This window comes from Hemicordylus capensis, chromosome 6 (assembly GCF_027244095.1).
Source record: "Hemicordylus capensis ecotype Gifberg chromosome 6, rHemCap1.1.pri, whole genome shotgun sequence".
In the NCBI taxonomy this organism is placed as follows: Eukaryota; Metazoa; Chordata; class Lepidosauria; order Squamata; family Cordylidae; genus Hemicordylus; species Hemicordylus capensis.
The window spans coordinates 116317738-116345731 of NC_069662.1; the positions used below are offsets into that span (position 1 = coordinate 116317738).

The 27994-nt window shown below is 45.7% G+C and overlaps 1 long non-coding RNA gene across 1 annotated transcript in view; it reads left to right on the forward strand.

Annotated features, from left to right (window-relative positions):
- The first annotated feature begins 320 nt into the window (after positions 1 to 320).
- Positions 321 to 27994, forward strand: part of LOC128328818 (uncharacterized) — a 32536-nt gene continuing 4862 nt past the window's right edge. Inside the window, exon 1 of the long non-coding RNA XR_008309404.1 lies at positions 321 to 503. This is a non-coding gene — a long non-coding RNA (uncharacterized LOC128328818). The remainder of the gene's footprint in view (positions 504 to 27994) is intronic.

Here is a 27994-nt window from a genome sequence, read left to right on the forward strand (position 1 = left end):
TAGCAGGGAGGTTGTTGTAAACAGCCTCATGGATATCATAAATGCTTCTCTGAGGGAGGGCAGGATGCCTCCTTGTCTTAAGGAGGCAATCATTAGACCTCTTCTAAAGAAGCCTGCATTAGATCCATGGGCGGAACTGGGGTGGGGCAGCCAGGGCACGTGCCCTAGGCGCCACTGAGGGGAGGGCACCACGCCAGTTCCTGCCGCCCCCACCCCATTGCCCACCTGCCCAGCCCCAGGGCCCCTCAGCCACTTACCATCCTGCTTGCCTTCTGGGAGGCCTAGGATCCTCCACGGGCTGGGCCTGCAAACTGCAGAGCAGCTCTTCTCTCCCCGCCTCTCAGCTGATCGGCAGGTGGGCGGGGCTTACAGAGAGGCCTCCCTGTAGGCCTCCCTGAAGCCTGAACTCGGCAGGCCCCAAGGAAGCCAGAAAGAAGAAGGCAGGCAGTGTTCTCTGCAGCAGCAGACCCTCTGCCCAGAACATCCAGCACAGCTTTTGCCAGGTACTGTGAATTCCTTTTTGTGGTTTACTCCCCCACCCCATATATAGGGATCTGCTTGCCATAGGGCTTTGATATGGGTGGTGGTGGGGGGAGACTGAGAAGTCTGAATATTTAATTTAAAACAGAGTGGAAACTTTGCTGCCTTTAAAAACAAAAACTATCTAAAAAGCCCTATAAGTGGCTTGATCATGGCAGAAAATTACAAAAACTTCTGGAACAATATTATATTTATTTATTTATTCATTCATTCATTCATTCATTCACTCATTCACTCATAAATGCACTTATGTTCAAGTTGTTTTGCAACCGAGAAGGTCTGAGTGAAAACTGTGAAGCATGTGCTGTGCTTTTTTCCCCTTTTTCTCTTATGTGTGAACTGCTCCCCAATAACTCACAGGGACTTCAGGGTAAATCTGGCCAACATGTGAATGCAGCACCTCCATTCCAGAGGAGATGTGTGTTATAGGGCTTTAAAAGCCCTGTGTGAAAAACCTCCTGGAATCAAACTTTACTGAATTTATTCAGAATTCTGAGAAAACAAACATAGGCTCACCCTGCATGGTTGAAAGTCTCCTTTGCTAATCTGCAGTGAGGGGGCCATTTTAATAATTAGTGTTTCTAGTGTGTTCTAGGCATTAAAAGTAGCACAAACATATAGTACTCAATGTATATCACTATATACTGTGAAGTGTGCATGTGTGTATCCAGTGAAATGTATTTCCAGGCAGCATACTTATTTTGAAATATCAGACTTAAATCCTTGGGGGCCTGGGGTGTGTGGAGGCCCTGGACTTTGGGGGGCTGGGGGCCCATTTTAAAATCTCATCTCTGGGCCCATTCCAACTTTGCTATGCCCCTGGCGCTCACTACACATAGGTTTCTGCACAACACCTGCACAGAAGAAACTCCCATGTAGAAAATGTGTCTCTTGTAAATTGACCCTGAATTTTCCATCCATGACTGGGATATCTGAGAGTTACAGTCAATAATAAAAGAACAGCACACTGCTTGTGATAGGAAGGGGCAAATTACAATGATTTCTTAGTCTGGCAGGGGCTGGTTTTGGCTCTGGCAGAACTTGGCTGTCTGCTCCTGTTGTAAATGCCTCTGTCTAGTGTGGCAAACTAATGTATCCTCCTCCCTCCTGGTGTCAAAGTAAGCACTAGTGTGGTGAATGCACATATACCCCATCACAAGCCAACAATCATCACAAGACAAAGGCTGGCAGGAATAATTCACTGGTTTATAGACTCCCCCTGCCACCTTCTTCTTCCCCTATTTTGCTAGTGGCTATTTGGGCAGGTGATCCTCTAGGACAAAGTCATGTTTTTAAAAAAGCATGAGATGAGACAGAGAAAATGACACTTGGAATCCTCACATAACTCCTGACTGTTCTAAGTCTTTTACAGAGATGGCTCATGTTTTCAGGTTTTGATCAACAACCATGTCTAGATGGTACAGTGTTCCTTTTAACAGGGATTTCCAGAAATTGTTGACTACAAGACCCATCATTCCTGTTTGGACAGGGGCGCAATTTCACTGCTTGCCCTAGGCGATATTTTCCCTAGATACGCCTCTGATTAGATCCCTTGGAATTGAGCAATTATAGGCCTGTTTCCAACCTCCCATGGCTGGGCAAGGTAATTGAGAGGGTGGTGGCCTCTCAGTTCCAGGTGGTCTTGGAGGAAACTGATTATCTAGACCCATTTCAAACTGGTTTTCGGGCTGGCTATGGGGTGGAGACTGCCTTGGTCGGCTTGATGGATGTTCTCCAATTGGGAATTGACAGAGGAAGTGTGACTCTGTTGGTCCTTTTGGATCTCTCGGTGGCTTTCAATACTATTGACCATAGTATCCTTCTGGAACGTCTGAGGATGTTGGGGGTGGGAGGCCCTGTTTTACAGTGGTTCCGCTCCTACCTCTCGGATAGATTCCAGATGGTGTCGATTGGAGACTGTTGCTCTTCAAAATCTGAGCTTAAGTATGGTATCCCTCAAGGCTCCGTACTTTCTCCAATGCTTTTTAACATCTCCATGAATCTGCTGGGAGAGATCATCAGGGAATTTGGAGCTGGGTGTTACCAGTATGCTGATGACACCCAGATCTACATCTCCATGTCAACTTCTTCAGGAGCTGGCATATCCTCCCTAAATGCCTGCCTGGAAGCAGTAATGGGCTGGATGAGGGAGAATAAACTGAAGCTGAATCCAGATAAGACAGAGGTACGTATTGTGCGGGGTCAGAACTCCAGAGACGATTTTGATCTGCCTGCTCTAGATGGGGTCACACTTCCCCAAAAGGAACAGGTTCACAGTCTGGGAGTACTTCTGGATTCACATCTCTCCCTGGTTTCTCAGGTTGAGGCGGAGGCCAGGGGTGCTTTCTGTCAGCTCCAGCTGATACGCCAGTTGCGCCCGTTTCTCGAGATCAGTGACCTCAAAACTGTGGTACATCTGCTGGTAACCTCCAGACTTGACTTTTGTAATGCGCTCTACATGAAGCTGCCTATGTACGTAGTCCGGAAACTTCCGTTGGTTCAGAACGCGGCAGCCAGGTTGGTCTCTGGGTCATCTCGGAGAGACCACGTTACTCCTTTACTGATGGAGTTGCACTGGCTCCCAATAGGTTTCCGGACAAAATACAAAGTGCTAGTTATAACTTACAGAGTCCTAAACGGCTTAGGCCCTGGGTATCTAAGAGAGCATCTTCTTCATTATGAACCCCACCGTCCATTGAGGTCATCTGAGGAGGTCCGTCTCCAGTTACAGCCAACTCGTTTGGTGGCTACACAGAGACAGGCCTTCTCGGTCACTGCCTCGAGATTGTGGAATGCATTCCCTGCTGAGATACAATCCTCCCCATCTCTGGTAATTTTCAAAAAACACCTGAAAACCTTTCTTTTCACCCAAGCTTTCCCAGCTTCCTAAATTGTGGGGTTTTTAATTTATGGTTTATTTTAAAATTAAAAACCCGATCTCGGGGGTTTTAATCACTGTAATTGTTTAATTGTTGTTTTAAAATGTTTTTAAATAGTTAATTGTTATATTGTTTTTTAATTTGTTTTAGCTCTTTACTGTTTTAGTGGTGTGTTTTAATTGTAAATCGCCCTGAGCCATTTTGCAAGGGCGGTATACACATCAAATCAAATCAAATCAAATCAATAAAAAAATTGTTTGCTGCAGGAAAGCAAACTTTCACTTAAGCTCCCCAGATACAAACATTAGACTAGCATTCGGAGAAGAAAGTAGTATCTTATAAAATTGTCTTCATTTTAAATTGATGAGTGGGGCTAGAAGTTTGGTGGTGTAGAATTTCTTTTGCCATAACACACGCAAATAATATGAATATTTGCTCTCCCCCCGCTCTTTCTGTTAAGTGCCATTCCCTTGGCTACTACTGCTTCAGTGCCTTTAAAAGGCGGGGGGGGGGTCATGCTGCTAATTCCTCCTTCCTGGATCGACCACATTGGTGATTCCAGCCAATCAGCAACCATGCAGCAAACAGGATGATTTCACCACATGATGTTATCAATCAGGCTGGGCCACCTGATATTAACACTGAAGACATGGAAAAAGCAATTGACACTGTAGGTGATGCAAATAAAAAAGGGAGGATTTTTCCAAGGGGTGCTGAAAAACTGCCAAAATCAGGAGATGTTTTGGGACTGTACTGAAAAAGTTCAGAAAATGTAGTTTGGACTCAGATGTGGAGGATAAGCAGTTTTACCAGGCGATTTCTCCACCAGTTTAGTTTTAGAACGAGTGAAAATTCTAGAGTGCCAAATTGCAAGAGGAAGCTAGACTGTATACCCCCACCAAGAGGTGGTGAACCTGACTGTTGTGTTTTGTTTCTTGTTACTGGAAAGTAGTTTATCTTGATTAGTGGGTATGAAGTCTTTAGAAGCTGTAGCCATTCAGCTGCATTTGGCTCCTCTTTAGTTTAGAGATGTCGTTCTACTGCTTTTTAACTACATTTCAGGAGTACTGTATTTTTTCCGCTGGAAAAAATCTTATTTCCCCCCTGAAAAAAATAAATCTTCTAACAAAACATCAGAACACTGTTCACTGAAGAGTATAATTGTGGTTTCTAGAAGCCCTAATGTACATATTTCTTCTTAACAAGAGATGTGCTCTTTTGTCATTTAACTTGGCCCAAGAAATATTGTGCATGGTCTTTTTAACTCCTCCAACAATTTTTTATATTGTAATATGATAAACTATTTTTTTATTCTGCCTGTTCAGTAGCATTCTTGGGGGAGGGAGACAGGATCAGTTATAAAGTAGTTTTCTATTTTTCTAATATAGATGCTCTTTTTATCCTATTTACTTGATATGCAGACTAAATGAGGTCTTTTTCTAGCACCCTGCTTATAGTTAAGCTGTTGTGCTTTCATGTAGAAAAGGTTAATAAGAAAAGGCTGCATAAAGCTGTAGATTAACATGCTGTTGTTAAAAAAAATAGCCTGCAGGGTATTTTGCTCTTTTCTTTCATGTAACCAACTTTCATGATTGTTGGCTATAGTCTCTGCTGTAGATGGGATTTGCTGCTGTGGTTTTTTGGTTGTATTATTCGTTTTTATAATTTTAGTTGTATATGTTGACATTTTATCCTTGTTTTAATTTCTGATTGTTAACTGCCTTGGATTGCCTCTGTAAATAGTTAATCCATATTTCAATCAATACACTATCAGGGTAGCAAAAGAATATGAGTGCCTTGCATGACATTTAGGCTGCAGATGCCTTTGAAACCTTCTGACACTCACTGCTTTTGGCTTTACATTCTATTGGAGGTGGATCATGTTGGAGGGGAGTTTGACGAATTATAACAGAGCCAGCATGAGTAGTAAAAGTTGAGCCCATTAGAGAGTAGCTCAGACAACTGATTAAGATCCAAACGCAATTGAGCTTTATTGGGGAAGTTACATGATTGGATAGAAAGCCTGTATGCCTGAGTTTCCTCTCTTCAGAGGAGAGAGAGAGAGAGAAGCTGCATGGCTAAGCTGCATGGGAGCAAGAAGGGTGGAGCAATAGGCCCTGAGAATATCAGTCTATCAATCAGTTGCCAGAGCAGAGAAACAAGAAGAGTGGGAAAAACAGAGGGTAAGACCTTTGCTTACTATCTGTGCTCCTAATGTCTCTAGTGGTCCCTGGGATAGAAGGTGCAAACACAAACAGATGATGCAACTGGAGCTGCATCGCCGACAGATCAGAAGTTATTTAACGTTCACAGATTAATATTTAGTTACAGTGTTCTGTGAGGATTGCCTGGATAGCCACTTGTCACAGGCAGACATTTGCTGGAGTAGCTCACCTCCCTGGCAGATGGCAATAATTTATTTATTTATTTATTTGATTTCTATACCGCCCTTCCAAACATGGCTCAGGGCGGTTCCTGCCACAGTCCTTTCTAGACATAGCTGGCTGGCAGTTAGAATAATAGCTGGTGGGAGGTACTTTCATAGTAGAGATCTAATGGAATAGGCAGAAGGATTGTTGGGTGGGAGGAGCCAAGGGAAATATGGTGGGAGTAGCTTGGCAAAGTGGGTAGCACGTAGAGAAATCAGTCTTCTTTGGTATCCATGTACATATGCTTCCCTACCAACTATCTAGAGCACTTCATAAATTTGGTGAGGTGGACAGAAAAGAATAAAAAACCTTTCATGCCTCATTACATTTCTTCTGCTATGAATACTTCTGGCCTCAGACTGATATGGCTGCCCTTCTGAATAATGAATGTTGTTTAAAACCACAGGTAATGTCAAATATTATTTACAGCCACAGATATTTCGGCCTCATGCCAGCATACCACATTTCTGGGCAGATATTCCTTCCATATTTTAATTGCAACTATAGCAAAGGAAGCAATCTTTGTGTGACTAATTTCATCCTTGCCCAGTAGCAAACAATACACGTTCTGCTGAATAGGCCAGTGGTAAAATCCCATTAACAAAAGCTGCAGCCGTTCATTCCTAATGTCATCATAAAGGGTAGGAGTAAACAAACGGTAGGGAAAATCTACTCTGCCTGCTCCACATATCCAATGCCTTTCTTCATACTAAATATTACAGTACAAGTGAATTTTAGCCCGTTGAAAAACGGGCGCTAGTAATGCTTTCGGCCCCTGCCGCCGAACCGCCCTCCCAGCTGCCCGATCCCACCATTTGTACAGGAAAGAGGAGCTCGCCAGCAGAGCTCCTTTTTCTGCAAAGGCTCTTCTCAAACTGGCGCTTTGAGCGGAAAGGACGCCCTTTCCGCTCAAAGTGCCAGTTTGAGAAGAGCCTTTGCAGAAAGAGGAGCTCTGCTGGCGAGCTCCTCTTTCCTGTACAAATGGTGGGATCGGGCAGCTGGGAGGGTGGTTCGGCGGCGGCATTTTTCAGGGCCAATTTGGCCCTTAGTAATTTGGCGGGGGGATGGGAATGGTGGGATCGGGCCCCAAGGTTTCCCCCCCGCCCGGCTTTACTGGCGGCGCCAGGCCTCGGCGGCGGCTTCGCCACCACCTCGGCCAGCTTCCCCGCCGCCTCTTCCCCCGGCGCCTCTCTCCTTTATTTGCAGCGGCCGCTTCTGGCCCCGCCGCCGCCTCACCCGCACTCCCGCCGCCAGTTGCCCCGTCGCGGCCACCGCCACCTCTGGCCGTGGCCACGGCTGCGCCGCTACCTCTCCCGCACTCTCCTCCTGGCGTAGGCGGCGGCCACTTCTCCTTCTCCCGGCCCCAACATGGCCGCCGGGTCCTGCCGTTCGTGCCTCCCTTGCCCTGTTCTGGGCATGCCCAGAACAGGCCAGGCACGAACGCACGCTTGGTGTCCGTCCACGGACGGACACCAAGCGTTTTATTAGAGAGGATTATCTAAAACATCAGGTGGCATGGCTTGAAGCCCTTCAGCTGTGAAGGCTCAGCTTTAGAGCTAACCTTTAAGAATGGCAAATAACTTGTGCTGTTTTATGCCATCAAAACACGTGCTGTTCAAAATTGTGCTGTTTTGTGTTGTTACCAACCAAGCCGAAATCGAGAGCTGGAAAGAAGAGGCTGTTTTGTTTTGTCTTTCAGGAGCACAAAGTCTGCTTTAAACACACTTCTTCACTTCTAAGGGTTTCACCCCTTTTAAGATCAATGGAAAAACCAATATGATGTATATCATTAGTAGCTACCCAACCCCCATACACACCCACACACACCCCATGATTCTTTAAGGACTGGTCTGTTAAATAACTTTTCAAATAAACAAAATCCAGGAATTCTTCTCTCCACTAACAACAGTTTGAACCAGTACTTTAACACACAGGAATTTGCTTTTCATGGGGAAAGCACAGCCAACTTAGGAAGCAGCCATTATACCAGATCAAACTTTTGGCCAATCTAGCTCAGTGTTGCCTACACTGCCTGGCAGCAGCACTCCAGGTTTTAGGCAGGAGTCTTCCCCAACTCTGTGTGGAGATGCAAGGGATCTTTAGCATACAAAGCAGATGCTGTACCACTGAGCTACTTGGTCTGGATTACTCTAAGATCCAGCACTAGGAAGTGGGAATGTTTAATCATTGACTAATGCTGCACCAACACAACAGGGGTTTCCATCACATATGGGGTGGGGTGGGGGGAAGAGTATGATTTTTGTTGATCAACTGTGTCTCCTAAATCTTCCTGAGCGTCCCTCAATGTCAGAGGCATGTTTTTAGAAGGCACAGAAGGTTATGAAGAGAAGATGGACCACCAACAATCCATTTTAAAAAAAAATGAAGCAAAAGGAAAACTCTGTTGCATAGGCGACATTAGTCTGGATATCAGCCTTAGTTAGAATGGCTGTATGGGACGTCCGAATGCAGAGCCAGTATATCTCTGAATACCAGTTGCTTGGAAACAACAGAGGGAGAGGGCTGCTGCAAGCCTTGCATATGAGCTTCCCCAGGTGAGCCACTTTGAAAACCACAATCCTGAACTAGACTGACCTTTGGTCTATAATAATGGTCTATAATAATAATAATGGTCTCTAATAATAAGAAACAATTCATAAATTAATTTATCCCAAAAAGTTCACAAAATGGTTCACATAGTTAGAAAATGGGTGGTTGTGCGGTGGGAGGTCCCCTGTCAAAATGAGGTGATAGTCTAGAGAAAAGAAAAAGACATAACAGAGATACTTGCAACAGCCACTGGGGGAAAAATGCTCTATTGGGTTGGATAAAGACAGTTGTTCTCCCTCTGCTAAATATAAGAGAACCTCCACTTGAGAGGCACCACTTTGCCTATTTGACAGAGCTTATGTTCTTATATGTTTAATGTGCACCGTTGCATCTTTTCTATACATTTGTCTCTTCATTTCATACTGTTGTTCTTCACATTTGAACAAAACTGTTGTCTGTGTGGTGGCAAACAAGCCTAACTTCTGCCAAAAATGTTGGGGTAAGAAAATCACACAAAGTCAGCAGGCAGTCATGTCAGAACAGGATAACCAAAGCTAATCATATTTCACATCTCTGAAATCTGCTGCCTGGAGTGATTGTTTCCCATGACTTTATTGGTAAGTCTGTCCCTGGGAGAGTCTATGCTGTGTCAACAGAGACTATGAAACACCCGGCTCCAGCTCAGGTAGAAGGACATAACTTATATGCTCACTGAGCCCCATCTGCCATTGCCAGCAAAGGGAGCCCCATGTTTGGAGTCAAGGCAAACTTATAATTCAGCAGATATTTTTTTAAAGGAAATGATCAGCTGTGAACACAGTGCAAGTGTCAGAACACAAACCTGGAGCAAAATGTTAGGTGTGTTGAGCCAGAGTGGGCTCATGTGGAAAACCCTGTGTGAGAACTTGTCAGTCAACCCTAGTACTTCAAATGTGAGAAACTAAAGAGGACTCAACTTGGTGTTGTTATCGGCACTAGATGCTTAGCCTCACCTTTAAGGGTGTGCACAGAGCCACTCTGGACAGTTTGGTTCGAATTCAAACTGAACTGAACAGCCCAGTCTGCAAACTAATGAACTGGCTGGCAGGGCCGGCTCAAGGCATTGGCCAGATTGGCCCTGACAAGGGGTGCTGAGGGAGGGTTAATGGGTACCAAAAAGAGCCATAATATGCCCACGGCCAAGGTGCCCCATTGCCTCCTCCTGCGCGAGGCATGCCCCTCTTCTCCCCAGCCAGCTTTCAATTAAACGCTGACTGGGGAGGAATGGGAGAGGGTCCGAACAGACACTCTCCCAGGCAGTGGCCCTGCCCCGACTGGGAGGTGCTTTCCCTCCCTGATTCTTGGGAGGATGAGAGGTTTGAGATCCCCTCTCCCCAAAGCACACGTCTTCCGGTGGCGGCGGCTCCCCTCTCCTCCCTTGAGTGTTGATCTTGGTTTAGCTTCCGCAGCTCATCAGCTGCCTGCTTATAATAAGCCCCTAAAATTCACCCAGCTAAAAGTTGAAAAAAAGAAAAGAAAGAAATGTGTGTAAAACGACTACTCTTGGTTCCACATGATTCCTGTCCCTCAGTTCTGGGGGTACGGCGGGGGAGATGCCCACCGAGAAGGGCGTAAGAAACATTTGCATTTCAATTTCACCAAGCATCTGTGAGTTTTTGAAGATTTTTCATTTTTATTTTTATTGTGGTGAGGGGGGAAGGGAGAGAAGGAATAATGTATTGGCATGAAACACAGCAGGATCAGTCGATGAAGCATGAGGTTTGCAAGGGTGAACAGGGACTGGGGTGGCCGCTGTGCTATCCCTAGCAGCAGCAGTAATGGCAGAGGGTAAATGGTGCCAGTGACTTCCAACCTCCCCTCTCTCTGCGTGTCTTGCCTACCCCCCTGCCCCGAAATATGTATTGCACAGATGCCTCTGCTGCAGGAGCACCTGATGACCACAGAGCCCTGTGGTTGTCTTTGGTAGAATACAGGAGGGGTTTACCATTGCCATCTCCCATGCAGTATGAGATGATGCCTTTCAGCACCTTCCTATATCGCTGCTGCCCAATGTAGTTTCCCATAGTCTAGGACAGGGTTTCTTAACCTTGGGCCCCCAGATGTTGTTGGACTACAATGCCCAGAATCCCCAGACATGGCCCTGGTGGCTGGGGATTCTGGGAGTTGTAGTCCAACAACATCTGGGGGCCCAAGGTTAAGAAACCCTGGTCTAGGAAACATACCAGCAGGGAAGAAGTAGCTGAAAGAGGCTTTGCAGCAGCTTCCCACACCAAGCACCCACCCTTGAGCGAGACAGTCCAGGAAAGGGGGGCTTTACAATTGCAGATCAGTGTAGTTCAGAGGAAAATAACTCTCCCTACCGCTGGTATCAACCCCGCCCCCTGCAGCTGCCATCAGATGCAGGGGGTGGGGCCTGGTGGTGTATTTTTTTAAAAAGGGCACAGGGGACTATTTCAGCCAAGAATGCAAAAAAACTGTGAACCAGCACTGCTGGCCAGTGGCTCGGTTCATGCATAGAACTGGGTCAAACTGGGTCAAACTGGTTTGACCCAATTCTATTGCTTGCAAATGGGAATCTGGTAAGGATTCCCCTACAGGGCTGGAAAAGGGTGGGTTGGGGCGGGAGGGAGGTGACCTTATGCACTGTGGTGGCAGCACAGCTCCTCGGTGGTGGCAGGTCAGTGGCGGCTTCTCTAGGCCCTACCAGCAGCCCCCCATCAGTGATGGCCGGCAGGGGCCCGGTGTGGACATCCGCACGTGCATAGAGGCCATTAAAGTTACCTCCACGCATCAATAGGTGATGCCACCTTTTTAAGGGGCCAACCCAGTTCCAGCTCAAACTAGTCAAATTGGGCCATTTCTCACACCCCTACTTTCAACTTCAGCCTGCTTCCCACTCAGGCCCAACTTGGCAGTCAGCCTTGGAAACCAACACTGCACTGTACAAACCTGAAATATAGAGAAGCCTAAAGGCTGGACATGTATGTATGGTGTGACCGGATGCAAAAGGAAGCCCCACTGCATTGAAGGGAGTTTACTCCCTGATACTTATGCAAGAATTGCAGCCCTAGTGTGTTAATTCTGCCCTTCCACACACTCCAGTGAACTAGACCAAAGCTTTCAATGTGAGCGTTCATGAATACTGAAGGGGTTCAATCTGGATACAGACATGAATTTTGCACCTCTAGCCCATCTCTAATATATGGATATATGTATGTACAGTGCAGATGCATAACTGGTATGATCCACATGAGCGGCATCACATATCTGGCTGACAGTTTAATGAGACATTGTGCATTTTACCTAAGGCATCCTCACCAGTAGGAATCCTGTTAGATTTACAAGTGTCCATCTGTTAAAACTCTCCAGGGTCATTATGAATGCTGCACTGTTTGTTGGGTTTTGACCTCCTTTGCAGTGATTGTTCAATTAGTTCTGTTATGTTTTGTGCACACTTAGAGAACATCGTATGTACGATTTAAAAAAACCCCAGCATTTTTGAAAGCTCAGCTATTAAAATGTAAGCTAGTGTCTTGGGAGAAAACTCTCTAGTCTTTATGAAAACACCAAGTGAAATTTTAATCATACCAGCCCTTTCTTATTATCTTTCTGCAGTTGCCTATCCACTGCAGAAGCTCCGTAGGGGATGGAGCTGGTATTCATTTCACATTAGCTAGTGGGTATAGAAGGTGACCACATTGAAAAAGGACAATAAGAATGTTAAAATGTCATCGTACTTAATCTAGGCCAACATCCTATGTCTAGTTCCATATACTTTGAGGAACTATTCCATGATACTAACATGGTGTGGCAGGAAAATTAGCAAGAACAGAGATCTCTTGTTTTTCAGTCTAGGCTTTTCATCAGGGGCGTAACAAGGCTGGAGTGGGCCCAGAGACAAAATTTTAAAATGGGCCCCTCGCTGATACACACACACACACTTCACATGTGACTTGCCTCTGGGGGGCCCCTCGAAGCGTGGGGGGCCCCAGGCAGCCGCCTCCCCTTGCCTAATAGTAGTTACGCCCCTGCTTTTCATGGATCTATATGGTCTGTCTCCTCCCTATTTACTCCTAATAATGTGTACAGGCATGGAGAAATAACTCACTATTTCTTTTGAATGCACTTCACAGAACATTGGAGAAGCACTGAAACACGAAAGTTGTTACAATGCCAGAACTGTTACAGTTCTGTTCCAAATACTCCCTAAGGTTTCACACCCAAACAGCTTAAGAGCAAACAGCACAATAATATAAAAATGCACCTTTGCTGGGCTTGTTATCACAAGGTCTGTGTGTTAGAACACTGTTTTCAAAACTCTTGAATCATAAAGTTCTAATTCGCTTTCGCAAAGTGCATGGGAGAGACTCTCTTTCTCCCATACCCATTCCCAGGAAAGATGAGTTCTCCGTGTGCATTTCCCCTTTCCTTGCAAAACTGGGGAACGTTGTGGACCAAATAACTGACCAAAGCAAAGTTATAAAACTTAATAGCTGATACACACAAGACGTGGTTCTAGTGGCCTAACTTGAGGAGAACAGAGAGATATTGGATCACTGACCACTGATCCAGTGATTTACTGGCGAGGATAATTTACTGGCAAGGCTTGGCAAGGGCCAACTTGGATACTTTTCACAGCCCAGGCAGGCAGTGGGAATTGGCATGCTTAGGAACATAGGGCACTTTCTTGTATCGAGACAGGCTAGTGATCCATCTAGCTCAGGATTTTTTTTACACTGACTGGCAACAGTTCCCTAGGCTTTCAGGCAGAGGTCTTTCTCAGCTCTAGATAAAGGTAAAGTGTGTCGTCAAGTCGATGTCGACTCCTGGTGACCACAGAGCCAACATGGGACCTTCTGCAGGCCACACATTGTGCTCTACAGATTATAGATTACATACCCCACCCACAGCCAATTGCTTTCTGAACTCCCTTATATTCCTCTCCTTGGCCATCCTAACACACTGCAACACTGAAACCAATCTTCAATCATTAGTGTTTAAATATGAAGCTTGCTTTCAAGATCAGAAGAATTAAAAGTCATGCATTTGATATTTTTGTTTTTCTTCTGGTTTACAGCAAACCAGAATAACCGAGTTGATCGCAAGGGCCAATGTAACATCTTTCATCAGGAACTGGATGTATATATATTGACTTGGAGCACAGGTTTCTAATGCACAGCAGCCCTACAAGGAGTCAGCTATCATACTGTGATCAGATATAATCATGATTCCCATACTGTTTTAATAACACCACCAAAATGACAGCCACCAAATTCTATGTGGAGTCTGGTGGCCAAATTCTTAACTGGTATAAATGCTCAAATTCTGCCAAATACAGTGAACTTGCACTACCATGCACCAGCTGAAACTGACAGTTTCAGTTCTGAAATGGTGTTCCTAAGTCACTCTGAAATTGTCTCTTGCTGTCCAATTTAACATCCACTGTGATTTCTACTGGGTTAACTCCAGCTCTTAGTTAATCCCTCTAATCAGGAGTCCATTGGCTGACATTGATGCACCACGTCTTTGCTGCAGGAAACTTGTCTTGCTGGGCAGAATCAGACATGCCGCAGGAAGCAGCGAATTTCAGCAGTTTGGTTGCATGATCCCCAGGGACTTATTTCTGGGTAACACAGAGTGCTTCCAGAAGCACTGGAAATTGGTGGAATACACTCCCACCAGTGTTCCCTCTAGTTTTTTTAATCTGTGTATGTAATGAGTTTTGCTCTGGGCAGCAGTATCAAGGCAGTGTGTGCACACGTACATTCAGAGTGGGGCCTTCTTGATTCAACCTGAGTGGGATCTAAAATTTACTGAGCAGACATTAAAAAACATGTGTGCATGCGCACGTGCACATGCCTTTGAGGGAACACTGACTTTCACCCACACCCATCCATGAGAAAGCTTCTCACAGTACGGGGTCATCTTCTTGATGCATCAATGGGCATTGCACTGAATGTCAGCCGTTGTATTTTGCCATTTCGTTGTGGTTCAGGAGCTAAAGCAGCTGCTTCATATGCAGGAAAGGCAGTTGATTCTTTAATTCTTCTAAACAAACTAATGAGCAAGTCAGAGGGTATGTAATTGACTGACAATACAAAGATGGAAAGTGGACTTGCTTCCTGAGATGTGCTAACTTGCGATCAGCCCCTGGAGTTGGAAATAAAATACACATGGGGGAAATCTGAGCTCCTGAAAAATACGAAAATGCAAAATAGAAAGCCATCAAGAATGTGGGAGCATGAATGGTCAATTAAGTACCACGTAAAGATTTCCAATCTTCTCACAGTAAATTATTTATTTAGCCGTTGCTTGCCATCAATATATTTTACAAGTTTAATACCCATATTATAGCTACCCACCCATTTATTGCCCTGTAAACGAGTCCTGACTTATCAATGTGAATTCTTGTTCTAGGCAATGTCAAATTTAGATTGGATTTGGATGTATTGCTTTTAGCCTTATCAAGAAGGTTTGCTAGCCTAGTATTTTATTGCTATATTTAAAATGGAAAGTGCTTTTAAATAGACTTGCCTGGAGAGCACAACTGATCACTGCTCAGATATGCCATTTCCTCACTAAAAACCTACCTTCATCTTGGCTGTAGGCTTTGATGTTCAGCAAAACCCATTTATACAGAATTTGTTTTTTTTTTAAGTTGGGTTGGTAAGTAAGAAGGTAGCACAAGCATAGAGGGGATGAATACAGTTTTAAGTAAATATGTCTGGCTTCTCATTAATAAAACTGTTTGAAACATCAGCAGGAAAATCAATAATTAAGAATGTAAGTGAATTTATACAAGGGTTTCTTAAAGCATTAGAGAACCCCAGCAAGGACCATTTCAGCCCCAGAAACAAAACACCGAACCAAAATGGTAAGGAGTCATGCAAGGTAAGCAAATTCAACAACAGGGCGATGCCACCCAGGCTCATACCCAGGCATAAAGGTAAAGTGTGCCACTGAGTCAGTTTCAACTCCTGGTGACTACAGAGCTCTGTGGTTGTCTTTGGTAGAATATAGGAGGGTTGACCATTGCCATCTCCCACACAGTATGAGATGATGCCTTTCAGCATCTTCCTATATCGCTGCTGCCCAATATAGGTGTTTCCCATAGTCTGGGAAACATACCAGTGGGGATTTGGACCAGCAACCAATGGCTTGTTAGTCAAGCCATTTTCCTGCTGTGCCATTAGGTGGCATAGAAAGATTGAATTGGGTCCTGGGATAAGAAGAAGGGGAAATAGATCTCAGGGCCTGTGTCATCTTCTCATTCTCTCCCACCCCTGCCCTGTCTATATGTGCATGGTGGAAAACAAATCTTTCTCAGCATGTCCTCTCTCTCTCTTCTATACAAAGAACGTCACGTGCTCCGGACACTCTGAACAGGAACCAGCAGCTTGCCGATGAGTCCTGGAGCCAGGAGGGGAGACTGAAGAGCAGGCTGTTTCCCAGCTAGCAGCACACCCCTCTTATGGGCACAGGGACATTTGTCTCTCACCTCTTATTCAACTATAGCAATGCCCCTAAGTCCATAACAAAAAAGCCTCTTCCTTTTAAGTACTTAAAAACTTAAGCTTAAAAGCAAACCTCTCCTAACCTCACAAATTCAAAAAATAAATAAATCGTAGTTTTCAATGAAAAGCCTTAAAGGCAAAACCAGTAGCTGACATGATGCACAGCATACTGCCACCGGAACATTCATGGCAAGGCAGCTGTGATGGACATGCAGGCAGCCCCGATGCTGTTCAGAACAAGCAGGTTCACAAGCGGTGCTGCAGCAGTTATTTCCATTCACCACTGGGGAATGGAAATAACAGCACTGGGCTAGGGGTGTGCATGGAACCACGTGCATGGGCTAGGGGTGTGCATGGGCTAGGGGTGTGCATGGGCTAGGGGTGTGCATGGAACCACTGGGCTAGGGGTGTGCATGGTTCGGTTCAAATTAAAAGTCAAAAGTCAGGCTAAATCCACAATCAGAATTAAGTTTCAAACAAAAGTTATTTTAAAAGCTAAAACTTGAGAATTATAAAAACTAAAAACTTCAGAGTTGGGGTTAAAAGGAAGCTCCTAGGTTTTTTCAGTGGTTCTGTTCTAATTTTTGTATTAGTTTTTAGGGGAAGGGGGGCCCAGCCCCTTCCCCTGGGGTGGGCGAGCATGCAGTCTCAGCCACACCTCATGAGCAGAACCATCCAACAGGATGTCGAATCCATCCCCAATCTTCCTCAACTTGGACTCCTTGAAAGACTGGAAGGGTTGAGTGGAGTGAGTAAAGTATAGAGTGTGAGTTCTATTATTAACCAGAGATACCGGAAGCCCCACATCAGCGGGGTCACAGGCACCTATAGTTGGATAGTCCTCATGAGAGTGCAGTTCAATGGAGACCCGAAGCACATGGTCCCTCTGGTTTTCCCCAGTGGCATGGCACTCTCATGAGAGGGCTAATTCCTGGCCAGCAAGCCAACATGGGGACAGGAGTGTGTTGGGGGTTCCTGCATGGCTTGGTCTAGATCTACGAGTCCAATAGTATCCTTGGTCACAGTGGACCAAACCCCAGGATCCTTTGCCTGCCCTCATATACATATTCCCTCCGAGGAAGTCATCATGATCCCTTCCCAGAGTAATGGAAAACTGGTGCCCCTCGCCATCCCCCATATCAGTAATTGTGCTTGGTCAAGACTGTATGACTGCAGGGCTCTTGCAAGGGTTCAAGTGGTGTGAGGAAAGCAGAGGCGTAACTAGGGAAAACGGCGCCCGGGGCAAGCACTGAAATGGCGCCCCCCCCACCATGCCCCCCGTCGCCCCCCCAACATACTACATTATACTTAGGTTTTTCCTCACAAGCGCCCACCGCCAAGCCAGGCCACTGACTGGCCGCTAGACGCCAGCAAAGCAATGGGGGGGGCGCAGGCGGCGCAGAAGGGACCGCTCATGGGGAAGGGGGCACTGACGTGCTCCCTTGACGGCTGCAGCGCTGCTGCACTGAGCAGGAAACATTTGTATTAACAAAAAATTTCAATTTTTTTTTTAAAAAAAATTGGTCATGGCGGCGCCCCCCATGTGACCAGAAAAGATGGCGCCCGGGGCACGTGCCCCCCCTGCCCCCCCTATAGTTACGCCTCTGGAGGAAAGGCTTAAAATATCTTTCCCCTGATGAGGGTGGGCTATCCATGCCGAAAAGGCATGATGATCGCACTGAGCACACCCCATTGAAGATCGTGGCCAATGGCTTCCATTTTACTGACGTCCTGACCCCTTGCCCACAGTCTGGTGATGCATGCATACAGAGCTTGCTGGGATGCAGCCTTGGCGGACCAGGAAGAAGGAGGGGGTCTCTCTGTCCCAAAGCTGGCATTTGCTGAACCGCAGTTGAACAATTGTCTGCAGGATGTATGATTCCTGGCTTCACAGATTAAGCACAGGGTTGCCTATCCGAGGTTTCCTGCTATGTCTGAATGTGCCCTCTGTGACTTTACAGTCCACACTCCTACTGCCAACTGACTCCCAACAGATCTTTTAACTGTTATTCCTTCCAGCAAGAGTCTCCCAATCTTAGCTGCAGGGCTGTTCTCTGCAAGCTGCCCTTAGAAAGAGCATAAACCCCTTTATGATCTGACTTATGTGTTGAATTCTATCCAGTAATCTTTTACGTATTGTTGTTCAGAAGTTTGTCCCAGTGGGGATCCTGTAGAGTGAGTCTGTGTGTGTGGTGTGTGTGGGTGGGTGGGGGGGAATCAGAAAGAGAAAGAGTGGAGAAGGAGGAGAAAATGGAGTTGTTTCTGAATAAACTCTTAGTTAAAGCTAGACAAGATTACTTTGTGTTTGTGAAGGAAGCAGCTATAAAACATTTGGTGATGAGATTTTGAACCAGCTAAGCGTGTGAGCCTGAAAGCTTGTGAATGCTCTTGCAAATTCATTTCATTGCCTTACTGGGCCTACATTCCTGAACTGCTTTCTACTATCGCTGCAGCTGATAGTTTCCCCAGTTTCCTGCCCTGCACAACCCCTGAAGGTACTTCCCCCTTATCAATCCTGGACTCTGTTGTTCACTAGATGCCCACTGCAGCATGGCTCATAACACACCACCACCTTTTTTCTTGTCCACCCCAGGAGAACCTACTCTGTCCTGGAAACAATGGAGGTCTTGCTTATGCAATTATCTCCTCACCATACAGACCCCCCTGATCTGCAGTTACCTCCCCACCATATAGATCCTCCACACCATACAGACCCCCTGACCCCCCTAATTCCAGCAAAGCAGAAAGCTATATTGCTTCACTGCCTGGGCCTGAAGGCCAAATAATATATAACTAGCTGGGCAGGGCATAAAGCATCTGTGCCTCCGGCCGGCCCATCCACCACCGCTGCCTTTTTCTCACCAGGCCACCCAGCTTTCTGGCTGGCTGGCCGGCCGGCCCACTTCTACCCCCCCCCCACCTGCTCCCCCCTCCCCCCGTGCTTTCTGGCTAGCGGGCCAGCCAGCTCACTTCTTCTCCGCTGCCCAGTCAACTGGGCTTTCCACTGGCCGGCTGGCCTGTTTCTTCTCTCCCACTCTTCTCCACCCCTGCTGTGCTTTCTGGCTGGTGGGCCCCCCACTGCCGCCTCCTCCCGCCGGCCTGGCCCAGCTGGCCAGCCAGCCACCACCTCCTCTGGCTGCTGGCCAGCATCACTATTTTCTCCCCTTTCCCTAACGCTATCCTATCTGGCAGCTGCTCGCTCCTCTGGATATAATGGCGCCTTTGGATAACTAACCCCCAAACCTAAGATCTGTTATAGTGATGGTGGATTACTATTCCAGGTGGCCAGAAGTTTCATTTGCTGACAACATTACTATAAACATGGTGATCCAGTTCATGACTGCAGTTTTTGCGAGATAGGGTCTTCCTAAAGAACCAGTGACTGACAATGGGACACAGCTTACCTCATTTGAAATGGAGCAATATTTGCATAACCATGGGATAAAACACAAAACTATTTCCTTGTACCATCCTCGAGGGAATAGCTTAGCGGAAAGAATGAACAGATTAGTGAAAGAAAGTTTATTACTGACTACTATGCAATAACCATCCTGGAAAGAGGCAATCCTTAAACTCTATTTGCATACTGAACTACTCCTCATTCCACTACAGGAATATCATCTTTTGAACTGCTGAGAGGATGCAGAGTTACCACCAAACTTACACAGTGGCAACAACTGATAAGGCTTTCCATGCCATCTCACCCTGAAAAAACTAAAATTGTATGTGGATCAGAAATGGGGTGCAAAACAGCAAACATTTCAGATGGGAGACTTTGTTTGAGTACGGCTGCCTTATAAAGTGAGAAAGGGACTTTCCTGATATTCTGGATCAAAACAAATAATCAAAATCTGAGGAGATTCTGTCATACTGGATGATAAAAAGAAATGGAACAGTTCAAGACTTTCCAGCATGCATACTATGAGAAAAGAGGGGAAGAGATCCTGGTCTCGAGAGAGGAATTGGAGAGGACTTTGATCTTGCTTCCAGTTTAGACCTCACAGAGGAGGCTGATGAAAGTGATGGACAATACTCTGTACCAGAAAAAATATCACTAACAGTTCCTGTGCCAGAGAACCCAAGAATTAAGAGAAGTGTGCATGACAGGAGACCACCTAAAAGACTTAAATACTTTGTCACTGAATTTTAAATTAATTCAAACTGGTTGTTATAAAGGGGAGGGGGTGTGTTGTATATATTGTATTATATCCAGTAATATGTATTGTATTATATCCAGTAATAGGTTATGTTTTGTTGTTTAGATGTTTGTTCCAGTGGGGATCTTGTAGAGATTGTGGGAGGTTGGAGTCAGAAAGGAAAAGGGAGTGAAAGGAGAAGGAAAAATTGAGGTTTTTTTCTGAATAAACTCTTAGTTAAATCTACATAAGATTACTTTGTATTTGTGAAGGAAGCAACTACAAAACATTTTGTTTACTCATTTCATGGCAACAGCCATCTGGAAGGGTAGGTGAGCAGCTGAGGGTGGCTGCTAGGAACAGCTGCTCCTACTTTCTCACCTGGTCCCTCCCTTTGATTTGCAGCTGCTGATCCTAAACCCCATGGCCAGTCACTTTCAGATCTGCCTGGGTGCAGGCTGAGACTGCGTACCACAGCCTCTTGTGGCAGTTCCTGCACTGCGGCAGCTTCTGAGCCCTCAACCCTAGGCTGTCGCTGTCCTTGAAACCAATAATTGGCTCTTCACACAAAAGAAAGGATATAAGAGCTTCCTGTCCGCAGTAAGTTTTTTCTCAGTGTTAATTTAACACTGTTAAAGTCACTAGGTCCTGGTGGGCCGTTGGTTATTACTCCTGTGTGTTTGCTTGGCTTGGCTTGTCTCTGACCTCTGGCTTGCTCCTGACAGTTTGTTCAGCTTGACCCTTGGTTTCCCCTGACCCTGGCTTGCTTCTCAATTCTGGCTTTTAATTTGTCCGCTCAATTTCTGAACCCTACGGTGTGCAAACTGTCTCAAATTGAATCGGGTTTGACATCAAACTGGTCCAGCCCTCCAGAATGGGGGACCGGTCTGAGTTTGAGCCTTGTTCGGGATGCTTGCAAAGTGGAATCTGGTAAGGGTTACCCTCTATAAGCATTGGGGCTGGTTCGGGATGCTTTACAAGAATTGGGGGAGCACTAAGAGGCCAGGAGCAGCTCCCCTAGGCCCTGTCATTGCTAACACACACATCCCATCCACAAGCCATCATCACTTGCCTTCTGTCCAGTGCTGGTGATGGAGTCTAGTAGTGTGGGAAAGCACAAAGGTAGCATTGGGGGGTGGGGGGGATGACAACCCCCCAAACCCTTTTGACAAAATCTCTCAACAAATGTTCCTGAGTAAATTTAGCCGTTATGCGATAATATGACAGATCCTCTTAGGACTAGATACTGGGCCTAATAGCTTCTTAGGTGATTTCTTCCAAGAGGACAATGTGTTGAGAAGGGATTATATAACCGCTTCCTGTATACGGTATTCCCAGGCCTGATTGGCCTACCATAGCTATTTCCATTAAAAATAAAAATAAAAATGGCAGGCCTAACCATGCATTTAGTGTCATGTGCGGTTTGACCCTTAGTGGGATCTAGTAATTGTCCTGGCTTAATTCATGGAAAGTTTGTGCAATTTCTGTATATATGATTGTATTGCTCTTCCATCAGAAAATTCTGGGGGGAAATTATTATCTTTTTAATGGATGGGATCAAGTTGAAGTTGATCCTCTGGTAATAGTGAAGCTTGTTGAGCAACTGGCATATCTCTAATCAAAAGGCTCATGTGGAAAATCTGTTGGTTGCAGCTAAAATTGTGAATCTGTAAATCTAATCACTCATTGTACATCATGGGTTGACTTGAAAAAACATTGCTCATTGCTGAAATGGATACTTTAATGGGATGAATACATTTACAAAAGGAAATGGACACTGGAATGAATGATTGCTGAGACTGTTACCTTTTACAAAGGCTGCTGTAGTAGACAACCAGAGTCCCTCATCACAGGAACATTTGTTCTGTATTTGTTAATGTATGATTGTGAATATTTGAATACAGTGAAAGAAAACGATGGACCATCCAGTCCACCAATGCAGAGCATTGCAGAGAATGTGCATTCGCAGAAGCCCAGTGCAGAGCATAGATGTGGAGCGTTGATCCTGCAGTAGTTAGCATGAATCGTCCCCTTTGCTAAGTAGGGTTCACCTTGGTTTGCATTGAGATGGATGACTACATGTGAGCACTGTCTGCTGTAAGATATTCTCCTTAGGGGATGGGGCTGTAACTCAGTGGTAGAGCATCTGCTTGCCTGCAGAAGGTTTCAGCTTCAATCCCTGGCATCTCCAGGTAGGGTTGGAGAGACACTCATGCCTGAAACCCTGGTGCCAGTCAGTACGGACAGTACGGAGCTAGATGGACCAATGGTATAAGTATACGGCAGCTTCCTATGTTCCTAGCATCCTCACTGTGGCATATACTGCTAACGGAGGGTTGGCAGTCCCTGTTGCTTTTGATAAGAACATAAGAACAGCTCTGCTGGATCAGACCTAAGGCACATCTAGTAGCATTCTGTTTCATACAGTGGCCTACCAGATGCTGCTGGAAGCTTACAGGCAGAAGTTGAGGGCATGCCCTCCTTCCTGCTGTTACTCCCTTGCAACTGGTACTCAGAGGCATCCTGCCTTTGAGGCTGGAGGTGGCTTATAGCCCTCCGACTATTACCCATTGACTGACCTCTCCTCCATGAAATTATCCAAATGCTGATGCTTTGCAGAACAGCAGAGACAATCCTGTCCTGAAAAACCATTCCAGCCTAGGTTTTGCTGCTTTCTTTGTACACATTTCTGCTCTTTTCAATTTATACTATTTTTAATATTGTTTTCAGCTTTCCCTGAACCATCCATGGGAAAGTAACTAAAAAATGTGGAAAATAAACAAACATCAAACAAACATCCTGATCACGTAACTGTCAACATTTCACACATATGCGTGTACACACACACACACACACACACACACACACCCCACACCAACCACCCTGGGACATTCTTGTTATATATCTATCTCAGGAGTTCCCAACCTGTGGTACTCCATATGTGGAGCACCACAGTTCATTGTGGGTGGAGATGATGGGAGTTCAGGAATAGCTGGAGTATCACAGGTTGGGAACCTTTGGTCTATATTATTTTATCATTTTATTTTATTTATTTATATACCTCCTGAAACAAAATAAGACAAACTGTTAAAACATTCAAAGATTACTAAAAGCCTGGCTAAAAAAATGTATCTGAAGGGCTCTTTTAAAGGCTGATAGCCCAGGAGCAACTACAGAGAAGGCCTGTTCCTGAGTCACCACCAGACAAGCTGCGGCATCTGGGGACAGACCTCTCTCCATGACCTGAATGTGCGGTGGGGATCATGCAGAAAAAGGTGCTCTCCCAGGAAACCCTAAGCTGTTTAGGGCTTTGGAAATAATTACCAGCACTTTGTATTTTGCCCAGAAATCTATTGGCAGCCAATGCATTTGTTTTAAAACAGGCATAATATGGTCTCTCCAAAAAAACCCAGAGACCAATCTAACTGCTGCATTTTGGGCCAACTGAAGTTTCTGAACTGCATACAAAGGCAGCCCCACATAGAGCGCATTGCAGTAGTCAAGCCTAGAGGTTACCAGAGAGTTCATCACAATTCTGAGGTCATTATTCCAGTGCATACTGTTCTGATACCAAAGATCTTATCAACATTGCACTTATGGATTGCTGAAACCTCTGCTGTGCTCTGTCAGTTGTAGACTGCAACCCAGGGCTACTCAACTGCATCCTCCAGCTGGTTTTGGACTATAGCTCCCAGCATCCTCAGCCACAGTGGCCAAGTCAGGAATGATGGGAGCTGTAGGCCAACATCTGCAGGAAGGCCAAAGTTGAGTAGCCTTACTGTATTCATTTACTCTGCAATAGCCTGTTCTTTGCTGATTTCCAGTGCAAGATAGTTAAAGATTAAAGATATATTGGAAGACATAATTGCCCAATAGTATGCAGTCATAGTCCAAAGTACACAACAGCATCTGCAACGTGTGAAATGGCAGACTGGGCACTGTGTGGCCCCTTAATGTTCATGTGCATATATTTTGATGCATGTGCACAAGAAACAAGATGCATCCACGCAAACCCCAGTCAAAAATGTGCATCTCTGGTACATGAGCCAGTGCACAGCACCTTCCCCACCCCCTCCAGCCTGCAAAAGCTTCCTGAGACCCCTGAAAAGCCATGACTGAGTTAGGCAATCTTCATCAACAGCATGGACTAGAGTGGGGGGGACTGCAAAGGGAGGGGGAATAGCCAGAAGCCATGAAGGGAATCGCTAGCAGAGGCACTGCTCTCTATGCCACATCACATGCCATTGCTCAAGGTTCCCCCGACACTCAGCCATGTCTTTTGGGGGGCTGTGGAGGAGTGTCAGTAGGGAGGGGTGGGTGGGGGATGTTTCTTGTGTTAACGATCATTGTGCCGGGGACACTGTGGATGCTAACTAGTGATTTTATCAGAGACCATTAGAAAAAATTAAAAATAAAGTATGTCCCCGGTAAATAGAGACCAGAGTTGGGGCAATTGTGATTAAAGTGTTTTGGAAATCCTTGCTGAATGCATGTTCTGTACAGATGTGGGCTTCATTTCTCAGAAAGGAATGCTGGGGGAAAGAACACATTGAGGCGATTTTCATGAGCAGCATAAACCAAGCTAAGGGAACCCAGCCCGGTTTCTGCTGCTCATGTGTAGCAACGGGAGCTGCGTGGTGCATTATGGGGCTCCAGGGGTGGGGTGCCACGTGGCGGCACTTTCCTTCACCCCACCCCCGGAACTGCCAGGTGATCCGCCTGCCCAAGGAGGGTTCCGTGATTGTCTGTGGGGAGAACGGGTCAAGCCCACTCTCCCCAAGGAACCCAGCTCTACACACTGATTGACTACACACTTTCTACCTTCCAAAGCTCTGAACTCAATAAATTCCTCTTCTCTAGGATCAAATAAATGCTGTTGAAGCTGTGTTCTCACAACCACAAAGATCCTGGTTAAAAAGTTAATCAGGATCAGTGAGTCCTGCAGAGCTGATCATGAGAATGCAGAATTTCAGGTAATCCTGGTCAAACAGATCTGGTTAACCAGCATTTAACCTGGTTAGACAACTAGGATTCAATCAGTGAGCCTTGCAGAGCTGATTGTGAGAATGTCAAACTTCAGGGAATCCTGGTCAAACTGCTCTGGTTAACCAACATTTAACCAAGACAGATAACTAGGACTCAGTCAGTGAACCCCAGAACTGATTGTGAGAATGCCAAATTTCAGGGCAATCCTGGTCAAACTGCTCTAGTTAAGCAGCATTTGATTAGCATAGATAACTAGAACAGATAGGATAGAGAACTATCCTAGTTATCTATTAACTAGGATAGATAACTAGGATAGATAACTAGGACCAGAATTGTCCTGAAATTCTACTTTCTCACAATAAACTCCAAGGGGCTCACTGATCCTGTTTAACTTTTAAACCCGGATCCTTACGATTGTGAGAATGCAGCCTAAATTAGAGGCTTAAATTGCAGTGTTTTTATTTAGCCCTTTGTATTTTATAATCCTCTCATGCAGTGTAGATGCAGAGGGGAGTGGGAGGGTGAGATCTCCAGTTGAACCATATGTAGCTCACACAGAATGAAACAATGTCACCCTTGTTAATCAAAACCAAGAAAGGACTGTGCCAAAAGTAGCACCTTTATTGTGTGTGTCGAATCAAAAGACTTCTTGCAGGTAGTTTGTAAGTACTGGGTGACTTTAAGCTGTTACAGGAATATTGCCCTTAGGAAAACAGCTCAATGTAGTGTCAACTATTCATCGGTGACTGACTTTTTCCATTAGAAAGGCATCTATGTAAGGGAAGAGAATGATGGTTTCCATTCCTTTAGAATTACAATCCTCTCCCTTGCAACAGAAGGTAGGAGCTGTAATGTGAAACCAAACAGTTGTTAATACAGCAGTTAGTGCTATGCGAATCAGGTGCTGGCCATGCCTGATAACTCAGATCTCTCTCTGACTGCATTCTCAGCATAGGTTTGACTCAATACTCCTGCATGCAGAACCTGCTGAAATGTGCACTCTCTGTGCGATATAGATCTGCTGAGTTGTCAGACTCACTGGAGAGCCCTCCTTGCTAGAGCCATCTGATAAATATAAGTGTCTCTATTCTTCCTCCACACTTTACAAATAAAGACACTTGCACCATGCTGGGAGTCCAAATACGTACTTTTCTCTCTCTTTTGACTTATCCACCCTCAGAGTCGTCACAATATCTCTGCAGTGATGCACCAACAGGGTAATTGGTGTTCTTCTTTGTCCAGACATTTGATTTACTGGCACAAACAAGCTTTAGATCTGCGTTCAGTGCTCCTAGGTTCAACCCGCCGCTGCAGATCCCCTAGCCCTGCCCCCTGTATCAGACATCAGCATCAGACACAGGGGGTGTAGTTTAGTTTGCAAATGGGGCTGTGTGGCCCCGTTTGCAAGCAAAATCGGCCAGCGCCGTCTTCGCAGTGTGGCTGGGAGAGGTTCTCCCTGCCTTTTAAAGGCCAAATTCTTCCACAAATGGGGCTGTGCAGCCCCATTTGTCTGGTGTCAGACATGGGGGCATGGCTGGGGCACAAGGCATGGCCCCTGAGGGGCAGTGGCCCAAGTTCTTTGAACCCGTTCGCGCAATGGTGGGTCCACCCCTGAATCGCCATCCACCTAGCAGGGACGGTCGCTCTTTTTGTTACCTGTCTTTCAAAAATCACTGGATAGTAGTCATGTTCAGTTGTTCTATTTGTCAGTCATGTAGTTGGACACCTGCTTCTAAATTCACATGCCAAAATCATGTAGGAAGGGTTAAGCCAGGATGCTTTCAAGGATCATGTAGGAAGGGTTAAGCCAGGATGCTTCCAAGGATCTTGAGTGCTCCATGTTAAATTGTATTTTGAAGCTCCATCTCAGAGCATTATGATACTCCAAGCACAAATGTCCAGAGAAGGCATATATAAAGATGGTGGCAAATAAGGACCTGTGCCATAGAACACCAGAAAAAATGTTGTTGTTACACAAACACCAGAATAAAAATTCAAAATGCTGCCCCTTCCCTGAATGATCAATGTATAGGAATGAAGATCAGAACCAGGAAAATGTCTCCCTCTCTGGAATCTGCAGGTCAGACCAAATATTTTGCCTTGCTTCTTGGTGCATCTGGATCTGATAGGTGGCTTGTCTTGACCTGACTACTGGGTTTAGGCTTCACACAGATGTTGGGTATGTAATTGCTTGTTAACAGGGTTCTAGACATTTCCCTGGCAGGACTCTTCACAGAGGATTGAATAGGATATTTTCTTACAGTAATGGAAGAGGGGGAGACTAGAGGATAGGCTGTACTTGGGGGAACAGTGCACAGCTTATTAACTGTGCTTGTTTGCTGAACTAGCCTCAGATTTGGGGTGGCAGACAATGACATTCTTGAGGGCGGATTTTGAGGTGGCAGATACATTCTGAGAATGTGGGGGCTCTTACCACACTTACTAATAGGCTGTCCTTTTCCCCCTTTAGACTTCTTGTTGTGTGTGTGTATACAGACACACACACACAGATACACACACACACACACACACACACACTGCATCTTTGGCAGCAGAAACCGCAGTGCAGAGCTGCCATGAAGTTCCCCCCATAATGCCCTATGAAAAACACAGAGCCTCTTCTCACGATCCAGGAGAAGGGCTCCGGGGCAGTCCATGGTGAGAGCAGGTTACACTTGCCCTCATTATAGATTATTTTCTCCCATTCCCTGGACGGGCAGATTGCCCGCCCAGATGACCAGCAGCTCCTTCCAGCAGCTCCAAGGATTGGGGTGCCAGGACGTGCCGCTGCCCATCACCCTGCCCCCCGGAGCTCCGATAATGCACCACACGAGTGTGCTGTGCATTATGGGGATCCCCCCTCCCCTCCCTGAGTCTGCCAGCTGCAGCTGCGGCTGACATATGAGCAAGTAATTGGGGTTAAGGGAGCGTAGGGTGGCTAAATATTTGGGTTTGCCACC